Here is a 27463-nt window from a genome sequence, read left to right as displayed (position 1 = left end):
TCACGGAAACCAAGTGAGGACTGCGTATCAAGGAGTAAGCAGTGATTTAACAGTATCAAAAGCATCAGACAGATCAAGAAGGATGAGAATAGAGTAAAGGCCCTTAAATCTGGCCAGGAACAGGTCACTGCAGATTTTGGTAAAGGCAGTCTCTGTGCAGTGTAGGGGTGAAAGCCAGATTATAGAGGAACAAGAGTCTGTTGAGATGAAAGGAAGTCAAGTTAGCGATGGAGGACTGAATGCTTGAGTAGCTGGGATAGGAACAGAAGAAGGGAGTCAGGGCGATAGTTGGAGGGGCAGGTAGGGTCCAGCCTCCCTTATAGACTAGCACCTAGAGGGGAAGTCTATAAAATGGCCCTCACAATTCAGTAGCTTGGAAAACTAGTGCTAATCATGATTCTATGAACTGGGTATGCTCTTTACAGAATCATGGGTTAGCGCCGATTCCCACACCTAACTGTAGGCACCAGACTTATGCCGTCTGAAACCTGTTGTAAATGCCTTGCATCCAAGTCAGGCGCACTGAGGCAGTATTCTGTAACAATGCATGTAACCGTTTGGAATGCTCCCGACATGTCCACGCCCCATTTTGAGTTACACGTTATTGAAGTCAGAATAGTGTGCAGCCAGATGCGAGGGCAAATTTAAATGAGTGCCAATTATCAATAATTGGTTGCTAGCACCAAATTATTTATGAGTACATTTTGGTACCATATATAGTACACATAGGTGTTTGTCAATTAACACCTTTTATGCACTTAAGTGGCATGTACCTCTAGATACAAGCTTATAGTAGAATTGCCCTTTATGTGTACATGTATTTTTTTTTACCATGGGTTTGCATATCATTCTCTTCTTAGTTCTCTTTTACTAAGCCATGGTAGAGGTTTTTACCACTGCCTGGAGTGCTAAGTGCTCCAATGCTGCTCCGACGCTCATAAGAATTCAATGAGCGTCAGAGCATTTAGCGCTCTAGGCTTTGGTAGAAAGCTCTGCTACCCCCGTATTATTTTTGTTATTATATTAAATAACAATATTTGTACAAGGGAAATTAAAGTATTAGATCAAGATATACTTATTTCTTTTTCCGATTGTTTAGTGCTATGTATTGGGTATGGAATTTAAACAATAATTCTTTGTTTCTTAAATCAAATTATACCGAAGCCTGCTTACTGTGCAGACAGGGCGTCTTGCAAATAAAATTGCTTGTAAAGTCAGTAAAAAGTCCTCCCAGGGTTAGCTTCTTGCACAACTCCAAAATATAAGATGCAGCAGTTTAAAGACAGCTTCACTCTAGCTAAGGCTTACCCCCTAAATTTGTCACAGGTTCGAAACTCTCCAAGGGGGAGGGGGGAAGGAGGACTTCCTATCTTGGCAGTTGTATCCTCTCACACATACAGTGGCAGCAAGTGTAGAGAGCAGTTCCTTTTTCTCCCAGACCTCTCTTTGGACACGGCAGCTTTTCCTGGAAACCCTCTGGAGGATGCTGCCTCCATTTTCTAGGTCTTTTCCTTCTGTTCCTCCTCTAGGGATTTTGACTCCATCTGGGACACCTGGCTCAGCAGGCCGGCTATGTTTGCTTGAACCATGCCTCTCTACTAATGGCGGAGGGAATGCTACCAAGGGAGAATAGCAACTTTCTATACACTCCTGCACAATGATTATGAAAATGATCCCTACCCCTATTATTGTTGTTAAGAACAATATTCAAAAGCAGTTATGCAAATTTGAGTGGTGTCAACACATACTTAAGTCCTGGAATTTGCTGCTGAATGATGTGGTGAATCCAGTTAGTGTAGCTGGGTTTACAACAGATTTGGGCACATTTCTGGTGGAAAAGTCCATAAATTGCTATTAAAGTGGGGGGGGGGGGGGTAGGGGGATACTTATCTCCAGGGATAAGCGGTGTAACATGGAACCTCGTTACTTTTTTTTTTTTTTAGTTTTTGCCAAGTACATGTGACCTGGGTGGTCATGGTTGGAAACAGGATACAGGCTTGATGAATCTTTGATCTGGCAAGAATGACAGTTATCTTATGTTGTTAAGTGCTTTAAAATAAAAACAATGAAAGCAATGAAAAAAATTCTGGCAGATATATAACACTTTTGCAATGTTATTGGCAAAATGGACGGAATGCTACATTTAAAAAAATAAAGACTATTGTTTTGGCTTTTATTCAACAAATAAGATAATTACTCATAGTCCATCCAAAGAACCTTACCTTCCCAAAACACAATTCACCAGTTTAATAATCTTAACTATATTTTCACAAAGACCTCAGCAGCTTCACTCATAACAATAACTTAATTTTGAGATTACTGTAGCCAGCCTCTTCAGTCTATAAATCAGTCTAAGTCTATAAATACAAATCTTCTTTTCAATTATATTAAATTATAGAAAAAAAAAATGAAACTCATCTCTCTTACATAAATAGCAGTAGAAGCTTTTCAACTATTACCTATCATATTATTTGGGGCTCTAACAAAGCATGGTGGTGATGTTCTCATAAGGGAAAGTACCTCGACACAGCAGGAAGCAAAATGTGGATTCATGTCAGATCCCCAAAATAAATAAGATGAGTAATAGTTGAAAAGCTTCTACTTCTATTTGTGGATGAGAGACAAGTTTAAATTTTTTTCTATAAATTAATATATTTGAAAAGAAGATTTGTATTTATAGACTTAGGGCTCCTTTTACTAAGGTGCGCTAGCGTTTTTAGCGCGCACTGCATTGCCACATGCGCTAACCCCGCGCTACACGCCAAAAACTAATGCCAGCTCAATGCTGGCATTAGCGTCTAGCACAGCTTAGTAAAAGGAGCCCTTAGACTGATTTATAGACTTGACTGGTTACAGTAATCTCAAAATTAAGTTGATGTTTTGAGCGTAGCTGCTGAGTTTTTTGTGAAATTATAGGTAAGATCGTAAAGCTAATGTTTGTGTTTTTGGAAGGTAAAGTTTTTTGGGAATGGACATTTTAAAAGGAGGTATTACATTACATTAGTGATTTCTATTCCGCCATTACCTTGCGGTTCAAGGCGGATTACATCCAAACTAAAACAAGAATTACATTCAAAATTTGAAGGAATAGAATAAGCTATGACATAAAATTTTTAAGGTAATAAAACGTTGGGTAAAGAGTTACCAACGGGAAGTAGAGGTCTTTAGGAGATAAGAAAAGGGTGAATTATGGGGTTTGGTAGATAGAAGAATATTAGAGAGTACTAAGGGTATAGAGAGTGTTGGATGTTGGGTTGGGATTGGTCGTGCTGGATAGGTTTTATGTGTTTTTTGAAGAGTATGGTTTGGAGCAGAGCAAGGGCAGACAAAGTTGCATCTCTAGTGGCAAATTTCAGCCTTTATTCATATATGTGCAACCAGTGACACAAAAATAGGTCTCACTTTAAATTAATAACTATCCATTTTAAATTATGCATGAATTTTTTGGACTGGTACTTATACAGATGTGCTAATCCTATAACAGACAGTAGGCACAAGCATTTATGCTCCCATTGTATATACTGTTTACAGCCTAAGTGGTTTGCATTCAGGGCTCAAGCATTTTCCCCATCTGTTCCGGCAAGCTCACTGTCTATCTAATATACCTGCAGCAGTGGATGATTAAGTGACTTGCCCAGGATCACAAGGAGGGTTTGAACCCAAAACCTCAGGGTGCTGAGGCTGTAGCTCTAACCACTACACTACACTCTCCTCCCACTATGTTCAGAATACTAGCATAGCAAACAAACCAAAAACTGCAGACTTGGTACACGATGCAGGCAGACTTTATTTATAACAAGTAAATCATTGATTAAAAACCTTTTGCCAGGCAAGGGACCCAACACGGTCCGTGTTTCGTATAATCTTCATCAGGGGTCCAATTTTGATAAAAGGAAAAGTTATCAAAAGGATAGCCTTGGACAAATAGCGGTAAGTGACACGCTAAAGAATCTAAAACGCTGGTAACACACTAGAAAAGTCGCCGACGTTTTAGATTCTTTAGCGTGTCACTTACCGCTATTTGTCCAAGGCTATCCTTTTGATAACTTTTCCTTTTATCAAAATTGGACCCCTGATGAAGATTATACGAAACACGGACCGTGTTGGGTCCCTTGCCTGGCAAAAGGTTTTTAATCAATGATTTACTTGTTATAAATAAAGTCTGCCTGCATCGTGTACCAAGTCTGCAGTTTTTGGTTTGTTTGTTCTGGATTGTTGTTTACTGCAGACAGTTGGACCTTTGGTTTTTCCTTTTTGGTTCAGAATACTAGCATATACATACACATCTACAATTAACACAAATCCCTAGATTCTATATATGGCACACAACATTGTATGCACAAAATTTGAGCGTACACTCAATCTGCATGTGCAGTTTAACTGAATAGCAAGCCAATTAGCGCCAATAACTGGGTGTTATCAATTATTGATGTTAACTGGTAATAATTTGGATTTTCGAGCACGTTGCTAGGTGCTATTCTCTAAAGATGCTTGGCTAAATCTTTTTAACACACAACTGAAAAGAGGGTAGGACTATGGGAGGGACTTGGGCGGAGCAGGGCATTCAGTAAAGATTCACACACAGTTATAGATAGAATTTGGGGCATCCATGCCTAATTTTTGTGCAAAAAATGGATACCAGGTTTAAGTTGGTGCAAATCCTCGCACGCAAAAGCTGGACAAAGACCCCAGTGCTATTTTCTATTCTATAAACAGCGAAACAGCGCCCAACTCAGAACGCCATTTATAGAATAGCAAGCAGTACTCTTTTTTTTTTTTTTGAGCACCCATTTACTGAATCTAGTTCCATATGCCCAAATGCCTCATAAGTGGTATTCTGTAAGCATGTGCTTAACTTATATAGCAGGTATTTGCAAAAAAGGCATATACAAAAGCGAAGCATAGGCAGAACTTCTTAAATGTTATTAATGGCATAGTAAGGTAGGTGTGGATGAGGCAGGCGGCCCGGCCCGGGTGCCACCTTGGTGAGAGCACAGGCACTCGTCCTCTCTACCATCTGCTCCTTCCATGCCCCCCACCCCCCACTGCCGTGTGTGCACACGGCTTCCCTTCCCCCTTACCTCTGTAATATGCCAGCATCGGTTCTCCCTCCGACATCACTTCCTGGACCAATGCCTAGGAAGGGATGTCAGAGGAAAAGCCATTGCTGGTGCGACAGCAGCTTGGGAGTTGCTGATCGCGCTAGGAACGTTACAGAGGTATGGTGGAAGGAAGTGGTGCACGGCAGGAGTCAGGGAAAGAGCGTATAGAGGTGGGGGGCGGAGAAGAGGAAGGGGAGGGGCAACACCGCCTTGGCCGCCTCTCACCCTCGCTATGCCACTGAATGTTAGGCATATTAATATCTAGTTATGCTACTGTTCTATAAAGAAAAAAATAGGGCCACGTGCAAAAACATAAACTTGTCAGTGAATGTAGTTACTGTTGTAGGTTATTTTTTTGTATTATGATTTGCTGTTATTTCTCTATTTTCATAGAGAAAATATTTTTACAAAATATTTTTAGATAAATAAAAATAAAATTATGGTAGCGCATTTTGCTAGTCACAAGATCAAAAAGACCTTGTAATTTCAGTCAATTCAGTCTAACACTTGCAGTTTGGAAGACCAAGAAATGCTGCAAACACACTTGGGGTTTTTCCTGGGCTCAGAAAGTGGCATTTCTAGTTCTACATACTGTACTTACGGTGTATATGAGATGACAAGCACATTTTTTTGTGCCTACTTTAATGCACTCTGGAATAAATAAAGTGCTAGTGACTGGCATTAACTCATCTAGCTTTCCAACAGAGGAAATACCTGCTCCAAAGCTAATTACTGCTATTATATGTCACGTACAATAACATGCCCCTCCCCTGCCCCTAAAAGCCTAATCATTACAGTACATTTCCTGGCAGCTAAAGAGAATTAAACTAGATAGATGTGGGCTTCCTAATACATTTTCCATTGTTCCTGTTAATGAAAGCCCTCTAGAAAAGATAACTGAAGAGTACAACTAGGTTAATGTGGTATAGTACATTACTTCTGTGGTAGATAGGAGGAGGAAATGTTCCCTCTTTTCTCAGCTTCCCTCTTCCGTTGATGGACATGGATGACTAGTGAGATGGTTGGACTTTCTAAGCATTACTAGAGTGCCCAGAACCCAAACCTGATGAAGACGGGCCACCTGAGAATTATACCCAAGACAGAGGTACAAACCTAGGGACCCTTTTAGGTGCATATTAGTGCAAATGCAGTTTATTAAATGCAGATAGTCTAATGCAGGATATGCTGAAACATCCTGTGTTAGTATTGCCATCTACAAGCTCTATGCATGCATTATTTATTTTATATATATATATTTTAAGAAGGGACATGTCAGGGGTGGAGAATGGATGTAGAAGCACTAACCAGCTAGCGTGCTGATGTCTCCATTGTGCTAAATGGTTAACTGCCAGATTCTATAAATAGTGTCATATAGGCAGCTGCCTAAGAAATGGCCATTGATCACATTTCAATCATGCACCGGCGACATTTGTAGAATCACGGTTGTTCCTTTGAACACAGGTACCTTAAACATAGGCCAGCATTTTAAATGCCTACATTTAAGATGCCGGTCTTGTGCCTATGGAGATACATAGGGATGCCTATAGACGCCTAAGGCCACTTTCAGCCCAAACCATGCCCCCATCGGTCTTAGGCATTCACTGGCAATCCTATGCACCTCCATAGGCATGAAATGGCGCCTTAGACTGGCACATTTTTTTAGAAATGTGCCCCCTGATTGGTCAGTTAGGCGGCAGTAGGGCACCTACCACTGCCTAACTGCAGCACATCCTATACAGAATTTCCCTGTTAGTGCCTCCAGTAAGTGCTTCCACTCTTTTTTTTTTTTTTAATGGTTGTGTACTAATGCCAACACGGGGCAGAAATAAAATATATAGGCAAAAGCCATTTTTGATTGCTGTTCTAGAAATGGGCTTAGCACTCTGGAAAGGCTCACATAAGGACACACTAAGCCATTTCTTAGTGAAGATTAATAAAAGGCCCTACTAGTTCCTTTAAAAATAAATGACACTATCCTTTTGAATACATATGAGGATTTGTGTGTCTCACAAACCTGTGTGGTAATGTTTTTTAAGAATTGTTGTTAACAAGAGATATGCTGGATCATTTTTGTCAATTTTTATCCAACTACCTTACCGCGCTCTCTTCCTTCTTGCACAAGTTTCTAAGTTTTCAGATTGTCATTTACTTTACCCTAGTGACCCTATTCCTGGACTTGACCCCCGTAGGGATCCCACATAGGTATCCCATTTATTCTTAAAGTCCGGGATGCTGCTGGCCTTGATCACCTGCACTGAAAGCTTGTTCCACTGCTCAATCACTCTTTCTGTGAAGAAGTATTTCCTTGCGTCTCCACGAAACTTCCCCCCCCCCCCTTGAGTTTGAGCGGATGCCCTCTTGTGGACATGAGTCCTTTGAGAAGAAAGATGTCATCTTCCACCTCGATGCGTCCCGTGATGTACTTAAGATCTAACATAAGAACATAAGAATTGCCATAATGGGACAGACCAAAAGATCCATCAAGCCCAGTATCCTGTTTCCAACAGTGGCCAACCCAGGTCCCAAGTACCTAGCTAGATCCCAAATAGTAAAACAGATTTTATGCCGCTTATCCTGGGAATAAGCAGGGGATTTCCCCAAACCATCTCAATAATGACCTACGGACTTCTCTTTTAGGAAATTATCCAAGCCTTTTTTAAACACTGCTAAGCTAACCGATTTCACCACATCCTCTAGCAACAAATTTCAGACTTTAATTACAAGTTGTGTGAAGAAATATTTTCTTCGGTTTGTTTTAAATTGACTACTTAGTAGCTTCATTGCACGGCCCCTAGTCCTAGTATTTTTGGAAAGAGTACCGGTAAACAAGTGATTCACATCTACTCTTTCCACTCCGCTTATTATTTTATAGGCCTCTATCAAATCACCCCCCTGAGCCGTCTCTGAGCCCTAGCCGCTTTGGCCTTTCCTCTGTCAGACCAATGTTCATCCCACATCTAAATCAGAAATAACAAACATCCAAAAAATTCTGCTATTGGCAACTGAGAGGCAATCCTCAGATCACTTCCCCTGCATTATGCAGCAGTCAAACATTGACTTGACAGACAATAATGACTGGTTTGGGGTTTTCAGCTACATCAAGCATTCCACAAGACTGCAATTTCTACTTAATTGGTTCTAAAATGGATTGAAAGCATCTTCCATCAATACTGAGGCTTCTATTTGTATAAAACTTGTGCTCAGGCTATCTTGGCGGTCAGTGTGTAAATTCATGTATCAGCCATCCATCTTGTCAACCTCACAATCAAATTCTTCATTCAATTTTCTATCATTCTCCACATGAAAGAGAAAAATTATCCTGTTCTCAGCTGTTGTGTATATTAATATAAATGACTGGTTCATAATTATTACCAATTGCAGGTTCTCTTACACAGACACTGATAGGAGACTGTAATGAATCAAAAAGAAGTAAACAAAGAGCAAGATATACAGGGTGTGGGAAAACATTTGAATCAAGGGACCTATGGAGTTTGAGACAGTATCTAGAAAGAACAAACCCAATGCAGAATGAGACCAAACATTCCAATCTATCAGATAAAACAATTTCAAAGGCACAAGCCATGTGGATAGCTGAAATATGATGGATTTCAAGACTGATGTGAGCTCAATATGGAGGAGTAGAAACGGCTAGAGTTGAACTAAGATTGATGGTAAAGTTTATGAAATGTAAAACAAGCCCACTTTAAAGCTATTGAATCAGAATAAAATAAAAGGTGATGTATGTTTTAAGTAAAAAATAAACTAAAACCACATAAAACTAAGTTAGAGAAGAAACAATTTAATGAAGAGGACTCATTTGTTAGGATTGTGAAGGATGATTTGATGAGGATTTTAAAATATCTATTTTAAACTGTATGAGAGCCAAGGAACTGACATAGAATTGGCCTTCATAGAGCGTTATCTTGGGATTTGGATCTACATGAGCTAACAGCCTTTCAACTCAAGGACAAGCACCTTAATATCTGAACCATTCTGGTTAGTGTTGATGTCTATGCTTTGCTAGATATTGTAATAGTACATTCAGACTCTAGACACAGGCATATTTGCTGAAATGCAGCCTGTGTCGGGCCTTGCATGCTCTGTGAGAAAGCCTGTATTATTTGTTGGACTTGCAATAGACACAGACTACCAACTATGAGTTTGTCTCCTTAGATGTCCTCTTTTCTTTGGACCTCACTTTTGTTTATTATTTCATACCCATGAAGACCTATTTTCTCCTTGCTTAGACTTTCCATAGAGCTGTCATAAATGGACTCCTCCATTTAAGCACCTCAAGGTCATGTGGTACAAGCCTATTCTATAGCAAAAAACTTAGAAACCCGTATTTTGTTATATATTGTCATGCCTAACATTTAGGTACCCACCGTTACATCAGTCCTAAACCTGCTGTAAGTGCAGGCATCTATATGTGGCTCGAGGTCCATAACTTACAGAATTCTTATGAGCATCAGAGTAGCATCGGAGCATTTAGCGTCCTGGGCCGCAGTAGAAACCTCTATTGTGGCTTAATAATGGGGGAGAGGGGGGTTACTAAACTATGGAAGAGCTTCTTACCGCAGGCTGACAAGGTAAATGTGCCAGTGTTCTTAGGAATTGAATGAGTGTCAGAGCATGCACCTCACCAGCCCATGGAAAGAAGCTTTTCCGTGGTTTAGTAAAATGGAGCCCAATAATAATAATATAGGGTCTAATTTTAAGAAAGTTGCACAAGAGGTCAGACAGGTGCTTGAATATTATCTTAGCTATGGCAGGAGTGGATAAATAAATCCTGCTATAGTACCTGCAGCCTGTTTTGCGCATAAAGCATTGAAAACAAGTTACTTTACCCTGATTTCCACCCAAGCATGTGTTCCTCGCCTCCTTCCTCTGTTTTGCTCATTTGCTGGCACATGCACAATTTCCTTGTATCTTATATAATTCCCTTCCCCATCCTGTTGTAATTTATGATAATTATATCTTCTCTGATGAATTTTAATTTATTGCAACCTAGGCCTCCTTTTGTGTCTCGACTTAGTGACATTCCCGCTATAAATGTGTTTGTTTGCTTTTTACACTACTTTGATAATATTATTTTATAGGTGGTATATCAATAAAGTAAACCTTAAGTTATATCAAAAAATGGATATATCAGTCAGAAGCCTCCTAATAAACAATGGAAATCCACAGCTATTGGAGCACCCATCAAGTGGAATGATTAGGCACAGCAAAACTGCCCCCTAATGGAAGTCGTTCATATAACTACAGAAATGTCCTACGTGCTAAAATGAAGGGCAAATGGAGGAGTGAAACCTGTAGCCTTCAAAAAGAAATCTATTAGAAGACAGTGGAATGACAATGAGGGAGGGAGGCAAAGGGAATGGTGATAAAGGAAGGGAGGGAACTGTAGAGGGAGCCAAGACAGAAATCATTTAACAGGTTTAAGCAAACAGAATCCAGAGCTTCTTAACAAAGCAGCAGAATTGCATCTAGGTGATTAATTTTGATGATAACGAAGACAGCAAGGGCAACATACGTACCTGCCTGTGTTTGTCTTTCTGTTGCATAGACACATATACCCAGAAGAGTGAACATGCAAATGTGACTTAAAAAAACCAGTTATTGTACTAATAGTGGAAATCAAAAATTTACTTTCAAAGCAGTTGTGAAAGAGTAAATTGCTTTGTCAGTTAGTTCATGAACACAGCATATATTCACTATGTTTTAAACTAATATTTACTCCAAGCCCTACAAATGTTTGCACAGATTCCAAGTCCTGGTTAAGGTTCATTTGAAAAAGTATGCTTTGAGTCCAGTTTTTAACCTTTGATAAATAGTTTCTAAATGCAAGTATTGTGGCAAATTACAAGTGTACACTATGGGGGTAATTCTATAAAGTGGCATTTAAATGTATGTGCAACACTTTAATCCTAATTGTGTAATAGTGTTAAGGCATGCCTAACCCACTATAGATTAGTGGTACAAAGCCACTTTGGCTTGCAAAAAACTTAGGCACGACAGCTAAAGTCAGATCAAGGGCAGGCAAAAGTTAGCGCCTTGCAATAGGCATATCTGATGCCATTCAATAAAGTACATGCATTACTAGGGAGAACACCCATCACATGCCCATACTCTGCTCATTGGTACCACCTATTTCTGTTAGGCCCCGCCCCATGCTATAGCATGACAACTTTATAGAATAATGCCTAATCATGTATAAATGCCAATTTCTGCCATTATTCATTCGTGCAAGTGCATCTATTCTACAAATTAGTGAATGCAATAATCATCTCAATTTAAGTGCCCTTTATAGAATTGCCCTACATGTGTAAATAATGCATACTTACTCGATAGTTTGTGCATGTGTGAACCATCACACATGTGAACGATATTGTAAAGAATGCACATAAACACACTCCGAGAAGAATGCACAAAAACCACACCGATTCTCCTATGGAGGGAGAAGGGACACACTGTGCACGAGTTTATAGTATGCAGAACCTGGGCTTTCTTAAGTACTTGCTCAATTTTATCAAGCAATGGAAAAGGTGCCAGTACTCAGTATCAACAAAGACAGTGGATCAGCAGGGTATTGCAACAAGGACGAAGGAAGTCATCCTGCTGCTGTATCGCGTGATGGTGCACCCACATCTGGAATACTGTGTCCAGTATTGGTCACCGCACCTCAAGAAAGACATGGCGATACTTGAGAGGGTTCAGAGAAGAGCGACAAAAATTATAAAAGGTATGGAAAACCTTTCATACGCAGACAGGTTAGAAAGGCTGGGGCTCTTCTCCCTGGAAAAGCGGAGACTCAGAGGAGACATGATAGAGACCTTCAAGATCATGAGGGGTATAGAGAAAGTAGAAAGGGACAGATTCTTTAGCCTACTGGGAACCACTAGAACAAGGGGGAACCTACACGGACCACGTTTCAGCAGAATTCTGCCTTCCTCAGAGTCCTATGGTGCTTTCACCCGAAATGTCATGAAAATTGGTCCTTTTCTTCCAGTGCTCAGTATCACCCAGTAGCCCCTGAAAAATTGTCCTCCCCTCCCCTTTTTTTTTCTTTTTCTAACCTTTATTGCTATGCATTCAAATGGAGTACAATGGCAGCCACACTACTTTTATCCAATTATTTTGGAGGTGTCCCAAGGAACTGAATTATTATTATTGGATTTTCACAGGCTTGGCTTTACACTCAGCTCAATGCCGGGGACTCAATGCTGGGGAAATTAGATAATTAGAGTAAGGAGATTTATAGACTAATGGATCTCCGACTTCAAATGGGAGAAAAAAAAAGAATCAAAGAATTACAGTTTAAACAGAGATGTGAAAATAATTCAGGTGTCTTGTTTCCTTGCTTGACCTAGCCCATGGGTAGGCAATTCCAATCCTCGAGAGCCGAAGCCAGGTCAGGTTTTCAGGCTATCCACAATGAATATGTATGAGATGGATTTGCATGCAAATCTATCTCATGCATATTTATTGTGGATAGCCTGAAAACCTGACCCGGCTCTGGCTCTCGATGACTGGAATTGCCCTACCCTGACCTAGCCAATGGTAGGACAGATTTCAAAATGCTTAATGACATCACACTATGCTGTGACCTCCCTGACTTCCATCTGTTTCATTGAAAATTCTCACCTCCTCTATGCTCCTAATCAAATTTCATGTCTTCAATGCCCCCAAACATTGGCCCTTATTTCACTAAAATGTGGTAGCCTCCATTAACACAAGTTTATGTCTATTTAAAATGTGATATACCACCATATCTGGTGTACAGGTCACAGTGGTTTACACAATAAAACCAATAAAACAAACTTTTGAAAAGACCACCAATAAAATGATACCATACCACACAATACAATAGAAAGTTATAAGAGGTAATAATAAGATCAGTAGCATCAGTCAATGTGGACTATATTAATGTGTCCCTCCATCCAAGTACCAGGTGGGGAAAAAAAGGTTTTTAAGCAGGATTTAACTGTACTGGCCTGTTTACTTTCAGGAAAGAAAAATAAAAAAGGGACTAAGGGCTAGATGCACAAAACATGGTCGCCAAGACTGCGAGTTGCTGTGGGACGATTTTTTAGCCAAGTCTTAAACAGTGATCAATGTTCCAACAAGTTTACATGCAAATGATTTTCACAGAGATACAGAGGGAAGAGCCTAAGTCCCTGATTGGCCTTAGACATCTGAGCCAATCAGGGCCTTAAGCTCCTCTCTCTATATTCCAGGATGCACAGGGAAGGCCCACCATTTTGGAGTAGCAGGCCTGCGAGCAGAAGGGACTGGGCATCCCTCCTGCTATCATTGTAATTTAGAGGTATGGGGGAGGTTCGGGGGTAGTTTGGAGTGGCCGGGCATCCGGTGGCAGGAGAGAGTGGGAATCCCTCCTACTGATTTTTGGTAAAGTGGGGAAGGGGAGGGGTCAGTTCAGGGAGGAGTCCTGGCCAGGGAAGGGGGTCAGGGTGGCCAGAGGGAATGGGCATCCCTTCTGCCAATTTTTATTAAAGTGTGGGGAGGGGCGCTTCGGCTTGTGTGGAGTGGTTTGTCGCAGCAGGAGGAAGTGGGCATCCTTCCTGCCTCTAATTTTGGTTCGGGGGGGAGGGGTCATCAAGGAGTAGGCGGCTTGACTTTTTTTTTTTTTTTTTTTAATGTGCCACATATTACACAACACACACACACAAAAAAAATCTGCCCATAGAAAAAAATGAAAAACAAAAAAAACAGACAGGCAGACCTGTCAGTAACAGTAACCAACAGGTCTACCTGTTGTTTTTTTGGGTTGGTATTACCAATCCGATTATGACATGCAATGTTAGACCATTGATCGGATGGCTGGTTTTAATATTAATGACCTCATTTTAATAGTAATGAGGTCATCTCCATGCCAGAATCAGAAAATGTACAACTGCACAGAAAGCCACGCGGTATACCATTTTGAGAATCAGGTTGGCAAATTCAGTCAGTCGTTAAATTAGTCAAACTGGTTTAGCGACCATTGGTACCTGATGAGAGTTTTGTGCATCTAACCCCGAGTGACTTAATTATGAATGTGCATTAGCATAGTAAATGTTGGCAGATAAAGACCTGCCTAGCTCATCCAGTATGCTCAACAAGCAGGCTAGAGTTGAATGGCACTCTGCACAGGTTCCACTTCATGATTAAACGCTGGTATATTTAATCTGCCTCTCCCTGCCAATTTTGGGGCACAAACCATAGAAGTCTACCTGGCATTGGTCTTACTTCGCAGTTACTAGAGTTGACAACGAAGCTCATTCAACCCTTGATCCTGATAATTTTCCATTTACAGGATCCAGACCATAGATGTCTGCCCGGAATTGGTCTTACTTTCCATCCTCCGAAGCTGCCATCAAAGCTTACTCCTATTGTGAGGCCATTGAAGTTTTACTTTAGTTCAATTTCAACCTTTTTTTATATCATGATCCTCCTGTGTTTATCCCTAGCATTCCCAAATTCCATCACGGTTTTTGTTTTCACCACCACCCTTTCCATGAAAAGGTATTTCACGACATTGTTCCTAAGTCTCCCACCCTGCAACTTCAACTCAATGACCTCTAGTTCTATCACTTCACCATCTCTGAAAAAGATCAGTTTGCAAATTAGTATCTTTTAAGTAGTTAAATGTCTATATCATATAACCGCTATCCCTTCTTTCCTCTAGCTAGGGTATACATGATGAAGTCTTCAAGTCTCTTCTCATATGACTTTTGGCACAAGCCCCATATCATTTTTGTCACACTCTTCTGAACTGCCTCAAGTCTTTTCATATCCTTAGTGAAATTTGATGTCCTCACCTAAATTTCCTGCAGGTTAATGAGTATATTATTTAACAGGGCTCCATTCAATCCAATAGAACCTTTTCATTGCATAACACATGCTACCAGCTACATGTTGGATTGCTGGCTCCCATAAAAAATAAATAACACACATGTTATTCCAATGCTCTTCAATATGCCCATTCCTACGATAGACTTCTTTAGATATCTAGGCGCTATATTTGATTGCAAAATCACATTTGAAAAACCAAAATTTTGAGAGTCCTAAAGAGGGTCATTTTTAATATGACGTCCAAATACAAGTTTGGACATTTTGTGAAAGACACAAAAAAAAATTCCAATACCAAACATGCCCATTTTCAAAACTGCCTGTTCTGCTTTTTTGAAAATGGTCATTTTTCAGATGTGCTTCAGATGCACAAAACAAACCATTGAGATGTAGGAGGGGCCAGAATTTTTAGTAGACTGGCCCTTCCACTTTCCACCATAAATGTTATGGGTCCTCCTCACTATTGCTCATTAGCCAATCCACCAGGCTACTTAAGACACATGTGTGATGCATTACTAACCTTTCCCATATCAGATATTGCAGTTCTGTAGGCAGGTATGTACTGTTTTATTCATATTTTTGTGGGGTGTGAGGCCACCAAAACTACTATATTGCATATAAGTGCCATCTGCAGCCATATGGGCTACTGCAATAATTGCAATAGATTTTGTGAGATCACCATACATTAGAAGGGAGTTCTGGTGAGATGCATGTATATCTGGCACCCTTTATGCGACGTTCATAGAATTGAACATATGAACATAATAGCCTTACTGGGTCTGACCAATGGTCAATCAAGCCCAGTAGCCCATTCTCACGGTGGCCAATCCAGGTCACTAGTACCTGGCCAAAACCCAAGGAGTAGCAATATTCCATACTACCAATCCGCATGTCCATGTGGCCAGTCCCTTACAATGCAGGCCCCTCCCATGTCTAAATTGTACCAATTTGAACGTTTCTAACTTGGATGTTTTTATGGTTGAAAATGGCAAATAAAGTTAGATGTCTTGGTGATCTAGACATGTCGGTGACCAAAATGTCCAAATAGGGATTTTCACACAAAAAAATTATTTAGATGTCCCATTCAAAATTGGCAATTTTTCCACCTCTGACTTTGGACATTTTGCGGGAAACATAAATGTCCTATCAAAAGTGACCCTCCATGTGCGATTAGTTTTATTTAAACATAGAAAAAGACAGCAGATAAAGAAGATATAGCCTATCCAATCTGCCCATCCATACTGTCTGCTATTTATTCCTCTTCCTAAGAGATCCTGCTCGCTTGTCTTCTAACTTTTATTCTTTCCCTTTCCCCTCAAGTAAGTTTTAAATGTTTTTATGTTATGTTAATATAGCTATTTTGTTAAGTTTCTTATTTCTTTGTATTATATTTTGTACATCGCTTAGAAACTGTTATAGGCGATCCATCAAAAGATTGAATAAACTTGAAACTTGAAACCTGCCTTTCCTCCAAAGCATACATATTGAAATCTTTAAGTCTTAATTTATACACTCAAGGATGAGGACCACTGACCATTTTAGTAGCCAACCTCTAGACCAACTCCTTTATCTTTTTGAAGGCGAGGTCTCCAGAACTGCACACAGTACTCTAAGGTTCCCTTTAACAAAGCGGCGCTAGCAAGTGCCATGCAGCAAAAGCCCTGAAGCCCTTTAAACCCCTATGGGCTTCAAAGCATTTACCACACCGGCTTGCACTAAAACGCTTTATATAAGGGGGCCTAAATGAGATCTCACCAGAGACTTATACAGAGGTACTATTACCACCTTTTTTCACCAGCCGTTCCTCTCCTTATGCACTCAAGCATTCTTCTGGTGAAGTTGGCAATAATCTTTAGCTATCAAGATAACCAAGTCTCGTATTCAAATGAATCAAGCCTTGGATAAGACCAATGATCTTCTACAGCCTTGTCAAAAGTTCTTGTACCACTGTGCAACCGAGTAGGAACATTTCAAAATCATAAATAATTCTATTTATGACAACTTTGTCATTTTTTTTAAAGTGCTGAATGTCTTAACAAGCACGCCGGTCAGGCACAGGCATCCATAGCAATCAACAAATACTCATGGACAATAGATAATGAATGTAATTGATCTAATTGCTGCATCTTCATTTAACAGAGTACTATGCTGTCATTTCACAGACAGTCTAAATCAATAAGCACATCAACATCGATTGAAACAAAAGTCCTGCCATTTATCCAAATTCTGTGCAAATGAGGCATCCCACTGTATCAACGTTTAAGAGTGACTATGTGGTAGAAAGATGGAATTGTAAAAAAAAAAAAAAAAAAGAGGCTCACCTAAAGTAGATGAAAAACAAAAAGGGCAATATTCAAAGGGGTAAACAAATATTTAACATGGGGAAAAAAATTCCTTTAAACCGGGATTAAGGGCTGTGCTCAGGAGTGGGTGGGGGAGGTAGTTGGGGGGTAATAAGTTATACATAAAAGATTTCATATTGACATCCCCTTCCTTATTTTAGTCCACATACTTTGCAAAAAGTACACAGGATTATAATGCCCCAGAGCACCACTGGATTTGCATAATGGATATACACAGGGAATTTGGACATAGCCTTCAGGAACATTAATCTAAAAAGGGTGAATTATATATGGGGGACAAGCATGACAAATTGTTGCTGGGTTGATGCTATACTTCCATCTTATTTAGTGACTCACCCTTATATTAATAGGCATATTTTATTCCAACTTATGAGCATGGAATGCTGCTACTGTTTGGGTTTTTGCCAGGTACTTGTGACTTGGATTGGCCTCCATGAAGACGGGATACTGGGCTAGATGGACCATAGGTTCAACTCAGTAAGACTAGTCTTATGTTCTTATAACCTTATATCCTACAAATCTCTCTCTCCCCCCTCCACTTTTCTCTCATTTACCTAAATTCTGCCATGTTATACGATTTTTATTTTAGTTCATTCTCTAATGGAAAAGACAAATTCAGGTGGTGGTATATTTCATAGGCTCATAATTACTGACTTTGGGGTCCTTTTGCTAAACTAAATACTTGCATATGCTTATTGCAGCTTCAAAAGGGTTCACCGTGGAGGTCCTGTGATAAGTAGAGGAATGGCCTAGCGGTCAGAGCTGTCGCCTCAACACCCTGGAGGTTGCAAGTTCAATCCCAGTGCCACTCCCTGTGCCCTGGGCACAGTGGCGTAGTGAGGGTGGGAGGTGCCAGGGGTGGTGGTGCAACTTGCCCTCTCTGCCCTACCCCTTCCCTGCCCACATGAATGACTACTTTGAAAAATTGCGAGCCATGGAATCGAGGGCGAAGTACTCACGTGGATTAAAAACTGTCTGGCGGATAGGAAACAGAGAAGGGGGTAAATAGATAATACTCGGACTGGAAAAGTGTCACCAGTGGAGTGCTGCAGGTTTCAGTGCTTGGACCCGTGCTCTTCAACATATTTATAAATGATCTGGAAATTGGTGCGACGAGTGAGGTGATTAAATTTGCAGACGAAACAAAGTTATCCAGAGTAGTGAAGACGCAGGAGAACTGCGAAGATCTGCAACGTGACAAACACGCTCAAGAAATGGGCTGCAACATGGCAATTGAGGTTCAACGTGGATAAGTGTAAGGTGATGCATGTCGGTAACCAAAATCTTATACACGAATACAGGATGTCCGGGGCGGTACTTGGAGAGACCCCCTAAGAAAGACTTGGGAGTACTGGTTGACAAGTAGATGAAGCTGTCCACGCAATGTGCGGCGGCGGCAAAAAGGGCGAACAGAATGCTAGGAATGATTAAGAAGGGGATCACGAACAGATCGGAGAAGGTTATGCCGCTATACCAGGCCATGGTACACCCTCACCTGGAATACTGCGTCGCCGTACATGAAGAAGGACACGGTACTGCTCGAAAGGGTCCAGCGAAGAGCGACTAAAATGGTAAAAGGGCTAGAGGAGTTGCCTTACAGCAAGAGATTAGAGAAACTGGGCCTCTTCTCCCTTGAAAAGAGACATGATCGAAACGTTCAAGATAATGAAGAGAATAGTAGATAAAAACAGATTGTTCACCCTCTCCAAGGTGAAGAGAACGAGAGGGCACTCTCTAAAGTTAAAAGGCGATAGATTCCGTTACAAACATAAAGAAGTTCTTCTTCACCCAGAGAGTGCTGGAAAACTGGAACGCTCTTCCGGAGACTGTTATAGGGGAAAACCCCCTCCAGAGATTCAAGACAAAGTTAGACAAGTTCCTGCTGAACCGGAGCATACGCGGGTAGGGCTGGTCTCAGTTAGAACAGTGGTGTTTGACCTGGGAGCCGCTGCGGGAGCAAACTACTGGGCATGATAGACTACTGGTCTGACCCAGCAGCGGCAATTCTTATGTCCCAGGTATCATAGTTAAACCGTCAGCCTGCCAGGACAGATAGAAAAAATTGTACAACACCCTGAACTTCTCCAAGATAAGACAGTATATCAAATTCCAACAAACAAGTTTGAAATGAGCACAACCCAACTGCAATCTACAAAATATTTTTGGTTTTATAGCAGAGGGGTGCAGAGAATACCAGTACTAATCAATTAGCACAGTGCATGCTGATTAGCACATGATTAGTGCGTGAGCGCTTACCGCCTACAAAAAATATATTGGTAAGTGCTCATGCACTAATTTGTTTTAATGGTGCATGCTAATGGCAACATTAGCCTAGGGCCATTAACTTTTTTTTAAAATGGGGAAAAAAAAAACCCCAGTCATTTTACCGTTAAGGCAGAAAGTGGTCTGAGCTAGAGAATGATACGGGGCATATTTGTACCCATCCCCACGGGATCTATTTCCATCACCTTTTACAAAGCCACGGTAGCGATTGCTATGCAGCAAATGTAATGCAGTCCATTTAATTCCTATGGGCTATGTTGCATTTGCCACACCAGGACTCGCTACCGTGGCTTTATAAAAGGGCCCTAGGTGTTCCTGTACTATGGCTGTGTTAACCAGTTACCTTGCTAATCATAATGGACTAACTGGTAAATGTAAAAGCCCTCAAATTTGTCCCCATGTCATTCTCTAGTCTGAGCACATGGTATAAGAGTGCTAAGGCCATTTTATTCCACACCTGTGTAAAAGGACACTTTAGATATGGAACATGGGATTCCACAATACCAATATTCGATATGTTGTGTGGGCAGAAATGATACAAGGGGATGATGAAAAGTTCTCAGAAGAGAATGATGTGGAGCCATGAAAAAACTTTCAAGTTATATTATTCCACACTTTTCGTTTCATTTCAAATCATTGAAACAAAAAAGTGTCCAGAAAAGCATGGAATAACTTATAAGTTTCCTGGCTCCACATCATTCTTTTCTTGGTTGGGCTGAAAACTTTTCAGCAAACCCTCGTAGCTACACCTCCTGAGGTATAGTGAAATTCACTGCCTTTTGTGGTCTACATTTGGCTTTTTTTAGGTATTAATTCTGGAAGGAATTGTTTTGCTTGCAGATTACTGTTCTTATGTAGTCATACTAATGCATACAAATACTTGCTACACAAACTGTCCTCTGAATTTGTTGAATTAGGGAATCAGCTTGCATTATTTGCTCCTTAACACAACTTAAAAATTACTAATGCAGTGATTTATTGCTGTTACAAAGTGAAATTTAAGTCATTGCAGGGTACATAGTAATGAGATACAAAACATCCAAACACATTTACAGCAGTAGAAAGCTATGGAGAAGTTAGTAAACTAACCCCAGGACCACCTGGGAGCATCAGGCTAGAAACCTGACCCCTAGAGATAGTAATACAAAATTACTGCTACCAGTTGCCGGTACTATTTTGGATGATGGCGCCTAGAAGAACAAAAACAAATAGGGATTGGGTTTGAGGAATTAGGGCTGAGCTATAACTAAAGGATAGTTCTTGGTCAACCCTCTGTTTGAAATTAAAAATCTCTACAATGTATTTGGGGGGGGGGGGGGGTGAAGAGGAGTTATGCTGAACCACCCTGAACCCATAATAACGTTGTGGCCATTTTTATGATAGCAAGGGAGTTAATCCTCCTATTATAATCAGCAAACAAAAACACAAAACCAATAGTAGATATTTTAAATATATTTAGCTATACTAACTTCTTGCACAACAAAAAAATATAACATATAATCAACAAATATATCTTAGAAAATTATGTTGAGCAAACTGGGAGAACACCAGGATTGTTCTTTAAAAAATAAACTAAAATAAAAACCAACAACAAACAAAAATATATATATCATCTTTTAAAAGTGCACGACCCATTACACATATTTACAAGATGGGATGTAGGCATTCCTGGGGGCACATATTTTATAAAATGTGTATACAGATTTGAAGGGCAGTTTTATAGAGGAGGGCCTATATTTAAGCCTACAAAAATGGCACCATCCAAGTGTCAATCACACATAACATAGAAACAGAAACATAGAAAGATGACGGCAGAAAAGGGCCATAGTCCATCAAGTCTGCCCACTCTACTGACCCTCCCCCCTAAGTCTACTCTCCTAGAGATCCCGCACCTAATGACCCAATTCCTTAACTCGGCCCTCGTAGGGATCCCACATAGGCATCCCATTTATTCTTAAAATCTGACACGCTGTTGGCCTTGATCACCTGTACTAGAAGCTCGTTCCAATGATCAACCACTCTTTCGGTGAAGAAGTACTTCCTGGTGTCGCCATGAAATTTCCCACCCCTGAGTTTGAGCGGATGCCCTCTTGTGGCCGAGGGACCTTTGAGAGCGTAGGCACTGTTAACAGAATCGTGACTACAGAAAAACTAAGGCCCTCTTTTACTAAGGTGCGCTAATCGATAACACGTGAATGTTAGTCTATGGATGAGTTAGTGTTTAGCGTGCGCTAATTCGATTAGTGCACCTTGTAAAAGGGGGGGGGGGGGGTAAGTGCTGGTAATGTAGGCCAGGGTTTTAAAGGCTTACCGTACATTTCCAGTGCCTGTACTTGCATGCTAACCATGTTAAGGGCTTAGGACCCCCTAGTTACCAATAGCTTGAGTTAACAGTAAAATAACCCATCATTACAGCAGTCTACACTGTTAATTGAACAGCTGCAACATTCACATTTAAATCCTTGGAATGGAAGAACCTAATGTTTTTCTTGTTGTATTGCTTTAACTTTCCTTCTACCTACCTACCTATATATATATATATATATATATATATATATATCCACACCTGATTTTTAAAACAAATTTTGGGGCTCCTTTTACAAAGCTGTGGTAGAGGTTTCTACCGCAGGCTGCTGAAGTAAATGCTCCAACGCTCATAGGAATTCCACAAGAGAATACCTTAGGTAAAATCTAAGATTGTGGGACTTCCAAGGACTGCAAAATACCAACGGTATCTGAATGTGTGCCACTTTGTAAGCTTTTGTGCTTGCAGGTAGTATATAAAAAAAATTAAGGGATCCTTTTACAAAGCTGTGGTAGGAGGTTTCTACTATGGGCTAGTGAAGTAAATGCTCCAACACTCATAGGAATTCTATGAGCTTCGGATCATTTACCTTACCAGCCCAGAGTAGAAATCTCTACTGAAGCTTTGTGAAAGAAGCCCTAAAATAATTAAAAATAAAAAATCAGGTGTGGACATGTTTAAAAAAAAAGTAGATGGAAAGTTCAATAGCCAGCATGGTTAAAAGGTAATATTTAAGAGGCTATTTTAGGCAAAATAACAAAAAGAAAAAAAGAATTCAAATGGAAAAACAGGAAATAGCATAAGCACTGCCAGTTGGATGCAAAAGCAATGATAACGATGATAATAGAATTTGAGAACAAAGCTTGCCATAGAGGCAAAAACCCATAATTTAAAACAAAAACAAACAAAAATACCTTTCAGGTGCATTACAAACGGGAAGACAGTAAAAGGGTTATTAGACTATCATGGGATAAAAGGGGCACTCAGGGAAGCCAGGAAAATGTATGTGAACTAACTCATGCCAGAAAGTGTATTTAAAAGGTGACGATTTAGAGAAACTAAAACAATGCTAAAATGACTTGAAACGATATAACGGGCCAAATCAACAAGGAAAGCTAGATGTCATCACGGACAATGCATTGAAATCTTCTGCTCAATGTGTAGCAGCAGTCCAAAACAGCAAAACTGAATGTTAGGAATTATTAGGAAAGGAATAAAAATAATAATAAAGAAAAATCTCATAATGCCATAGAGAGACCACACAATTGAGTATTGTGTGCTATTTGGGTTGCCACATCTCAAAGATGATACAGCAGAATGTACAGTGGAGCACTGTTAGTTTGTGGTATTCAGGAGTCATTGTTATGTAACCACATATAAATCATTAACAATAAAAGCCACCAGGGGCTCCTTTTACAAATCTGTGCTACCAAAGCAAGTAGGGCTCGAGTTTGGAGAAGAGACAACTGAAGAAGTGACATAGAAGAGAAGTCAACAAAATCTAGAGTGGAGTAGAATAGGTAAAGATAAATTTGTTTACTCTTTCAGAATGTACAAAAACTAGAAGGACATATCATAAAGTCAACTTGGAGGAGCATTTACAATAGGACATCTAAGTCTGACTTTGGATGTTATCCAAGACATCCAATGTCAGGGATGGAGAAAAGCCCATTTTCAAAACTGTCAATACCGCTAGACATCCAATTCCTCCTCCCCCCCCCCCCCCGTGAAAATCACCTATTTAGATGTCTTGGCCACCAGGGCCAGTTTTAGACATGCCCCTGATCCCTTCTTTTCTTTGCATCTTTCCCCCCACCCCCAAATATCCCTACCGTTTGCAAAGAAGGTTGAGCCAATTATAAATCCATTGGACTGAACCATAAACTTCTTAATGTTCAAATGCATCAGTGGTGCCCTAAGCCATACAACTTTGGTAGAAAGTAGAGCAATGCAGGGTCAAAGATTCATCCTCATTCCCTGTCCCCTCACCATCCCTGCATTTTTCATCCCCATAGTCTTAATTTTCTTCCCTGAATCTTGCCGCTCAAAGCAGAAAGATGATTTTATGGACCTAAGGCATTGCAAATAAACTTTTTGGCTCATATTCAGTAAACAGCGCCTTAACTTAGGCTCTGGTAGGTGTCCTACCAGTGCCTAAGTTAAGCGAAAAAGTGCCATTTAAACAACTGATTTTCAAGGCGCCGACTGACACCTAAAAAACCAGAGCCAGAATCATGGCTCTGTAGGCTTTTTATGCCACTTAATGCCACTGTAGGTGCTGAAAATTTAGGCCTTGAAAACTAAACAGAGCCATCATGTGATTGACAAGTGACTGGCGGCTGCTTTTAAGGTGGCTGCCAACAACAGCACCATTTAGAGAATCCGGTCCTTTAAGCCTATACTGTGTGTGTATGGGGAGGGGGGGAGGGGGGAAGGTTGTTTTCTAACTTATTCTAATAGAAAGTAATAGAAAGAAAATCAATAAATCAATAAAACTACAACTTTGTGAGGCATGCTGGGTTCTGCATTGCACACAGAAAGCCAAACATCAGCTCAATACCAGAGATATATTTTAGTCCCGACAATTTTATTTCTAATTATTCATGCAAAAAGAAATCAAGAACTATAACATCCTCTACCTCCCCTGCCTTGCTACAATAACTAAACAACTACAAACAATCCAAAATACTGCTCACAGACTCATCTACTCATTGAGGAAACAAGACCATATTACAAAAGCATTCATTAACTCACATTGGCTATCAATCCAAGAAAGAATACTATTTAAATTTTACTGTATGTTATTTAAAACCTTAAACAGAGGCAGCCCAACCTACCTGAACAACCGCCTCATCCAAACTACCTCAGTCAGACATAGAAAAACACACACCTCATTCACACACCCCTCGATCAAAGAAGTAAAACTATACGACGGCCTCCTGGCCACTCAAGCAGCTAAACTAGATAACCAAATCTCCAATCTACTGATAACGACCCCAGACTACAAGATGTTCAGAAAAGAAATAAAAACTTATACTCTTCAAGAAGTTCCTGAAACAGTCCTAACATCAAACTTACCGTCCTTCCTCCCTCCCTTTTCCCGCCACACAGAAACCTTAGTCTTGAAAGTTAGTTAAAAATGTATTAAAGTTAGTTCGATAAAAAGATAGAAAATGGAAATGAGGTGTCAACATTTATTAACAGATACCACAAAATATTTTTTTCTACCTTTGTTTCAAAGCCAGTCTTCAGTATTGCTTAAGGCGATATTGAGTAGCCCAGCTCTCTTAGTTTTCTCAGAGCACAAATGAATATCCTGAACACTATCATCAAAATAAATTAAAAGGAGGGAAATCAATTTACAGTAGTTATATTGTCTACATATGAATACAGACTCATTTCAGAAAAATTAAAGAAGTGACCCAGTGTGGACATCAGAGCATTAGGTAAAATTTGGAAAAGAGAGGATCACTGTGAAAATACCAGATGGTGAGGAGATACCTAGCAATGCTTAGGCAGTGTTATGTGCAAGACGGTATATATAACTTTTATAAAATCGTTCTTAGCACCTCACTAATCGGCACTGGTTTTCAGGATTTCCTCAATGAATATGCATTGAAAGCAGTGCATGCACATAGATCTTATGCATATTCATTGGGGAAATCTTGAAAACCCGACTGGAATATGGCTTTCGAGGACCGGAGTTCCCTACCCCTGCCTTAGTGAGTGGTAAGTATTAGGAATAGTCATCTGGCGGAGATACTGGCAACTAAAACAGTGACAAATTTTGGACCGACATAATGTAGTTAAGGACTAGTAGAGAGAATGGGTGCAATGATATAAAGGTTTGGGTATTTGCCAAGTGATATGAAACTCTAGAGCAGGGCTGCCCAAGAGTGGTCCTCGAGATCTACTGGCAGGCCAGGTTTTCAGGATATCCACAATGAACATGCATGAGAGAGATTTGCATACCAAGAAGGCAGTGTAAGCAAATCTCTCTCATGCATATTCATTGTGGATATCCTGAAAACCTGGCCTGCCAGTAGATCTCGAGGACTGGACTTGGGCAACTCTGCTCTAGAGCAGTGGTTCCCAACCCTGTCCTGGAGGAACTTCAGGCCAATTGGGTTTTCAGGCTAGCCCTAATGACTATGCATGGAGCAGATTTGCATGCCTGTCATTTCCATTATATGCAAATCATTCTCATACATATTCATTAGGCCTAGCTTGAAAACCCGATTGGCCTGGGGGACCACCAGGACAGGGTTGGGAGCCACTGCTCTAGAGCACAGTTCTTCAACCGCCGGTCCGCAAAAAAATGTTGCCGGTCCGTGAAGGATTCGGGTCCTCAGCCACAGCAAAAAGTGCCGGCGTCAGCTGATGTGCAACTTCCTGTTGCCGTCGCTATGCCGACACTCCTGCCTTCCACCTCCTACTCCTGCCGCGTATGTCTCCGCACCCCCAGACAAGCAGGGGCAGCTTTGTGTGCTTTTAACTTCGGCACACAGTTGCCCCTAAGCAGGATTTTAGCCGCGGTTTCATGAGGCAGCCTCGGGGCCTTTGATAGGCCGGCCCACATCGCATCATCAAAGCGGGCCGGCCTACCAAAGGCCCCGAGGCTGCCTCATGAAACCGCGGCTAAAATACTGCTTAGGGGCAGCTGTGTGCCGAAGTTAAAAGCACACAGAGCTGCCGCTAGCCTACATAGAGGAAACATTTGCTGGAGAGGGAAGGAGGGAAGGGAGTAGGGGTGATCCTGGACAAGGGAGGGGAAAGGGCTATTGCTGACAGGGGAGAAGGGAAAGGGAAGGGACGGGAAGGGACTACTGCTGATAGGGGAGAAGGGAAAGGGAAGGGACGAGAGTTACTGTTGGATAAGAGGAGGAGGAAAGGGAGAAGGGGTACTCCTGGACAAGGGAGGGGAAGGGACTACTGCTGACAGGGGAGAAGGGAAAGGGAAGGGACGAGAGTTACTGTTGGATAAGAGGAGGAGGAAAGGGAGAAGGGGTACTCCTGGACAAGGGAGGGGAAGGGGCTACTGCTGACAGGGGAGAAGGGGAAGGGATGATAATTACTGTTGGATAAGAGGAGGAGGAAAGGGAGAAGGGGTACTCCTGGACAAGGGAGGGGAAGGGGCTACTGCTGACAGGGGAGAAGGGAAAGGGAAGGGACGAGAGTTACTGTTGGATAAGGGGAGGAAGAAAGGGAGAAGGTACTGCTGGACAGGGGAGGAGGAACATTTGAAGGAAACAGCTGGCAGGGAGATTAGAGGAGGGGAAGGAGTCAGGATGGAATGGAGAGATCAGATGAGGGAAAGGGGAGAGACAGAGGAATGACAAAGTAGAAAGAGATTGATGCTGGGAAGGGGGATCAGATGAAAAATAAGGAAAGAGGGACAAAGATGCTAGATCTGGTGTAGGAGAGAGGGGCATAGAAAGAACGCAGATATCATATGGAAGGGGGAAGGGTAGAGGCAGATGCTGGATTGAAGAGACAGAGGGAAGACGCTGGATGGAAGAGAGTGAAAAGAAGATGAAAGCAGAAACCAGAGCCAACAA

General features: G+C 41.0%; 1 protein-coding gene across 4 annotated transcripts in view; it reads right to left on the bottom strand.

Annotated features, from left to right (window-relative positions):
• The window catches only part of ARHGAP22 (Rho GTPase activating protein 22), a 285773-nt gene that overhangs the window by 250437 nt on the left and 7873 nt on the right, over positions 1-27463 (bottom strand). The window lies entirely within an intron of this gene.

This window comes from Geotrypetes seraphini, chromosome 4 (assembly GCF_902459505.1).
Source record: "Geotrypetes seraphini chromosome 4, aGeoSer1.1, whole genome shotgun sequence".
Taxonomy (NCBI): Eukaryota; Metazoa; Chordata; class Amphibia; order Gymnophiona; family Dermophiidae; genus Geotrypetes; species Geotrypetes seraphini.
This window is presented reverse-complemented; position numbering and strand designations above follow the sequence as displayed.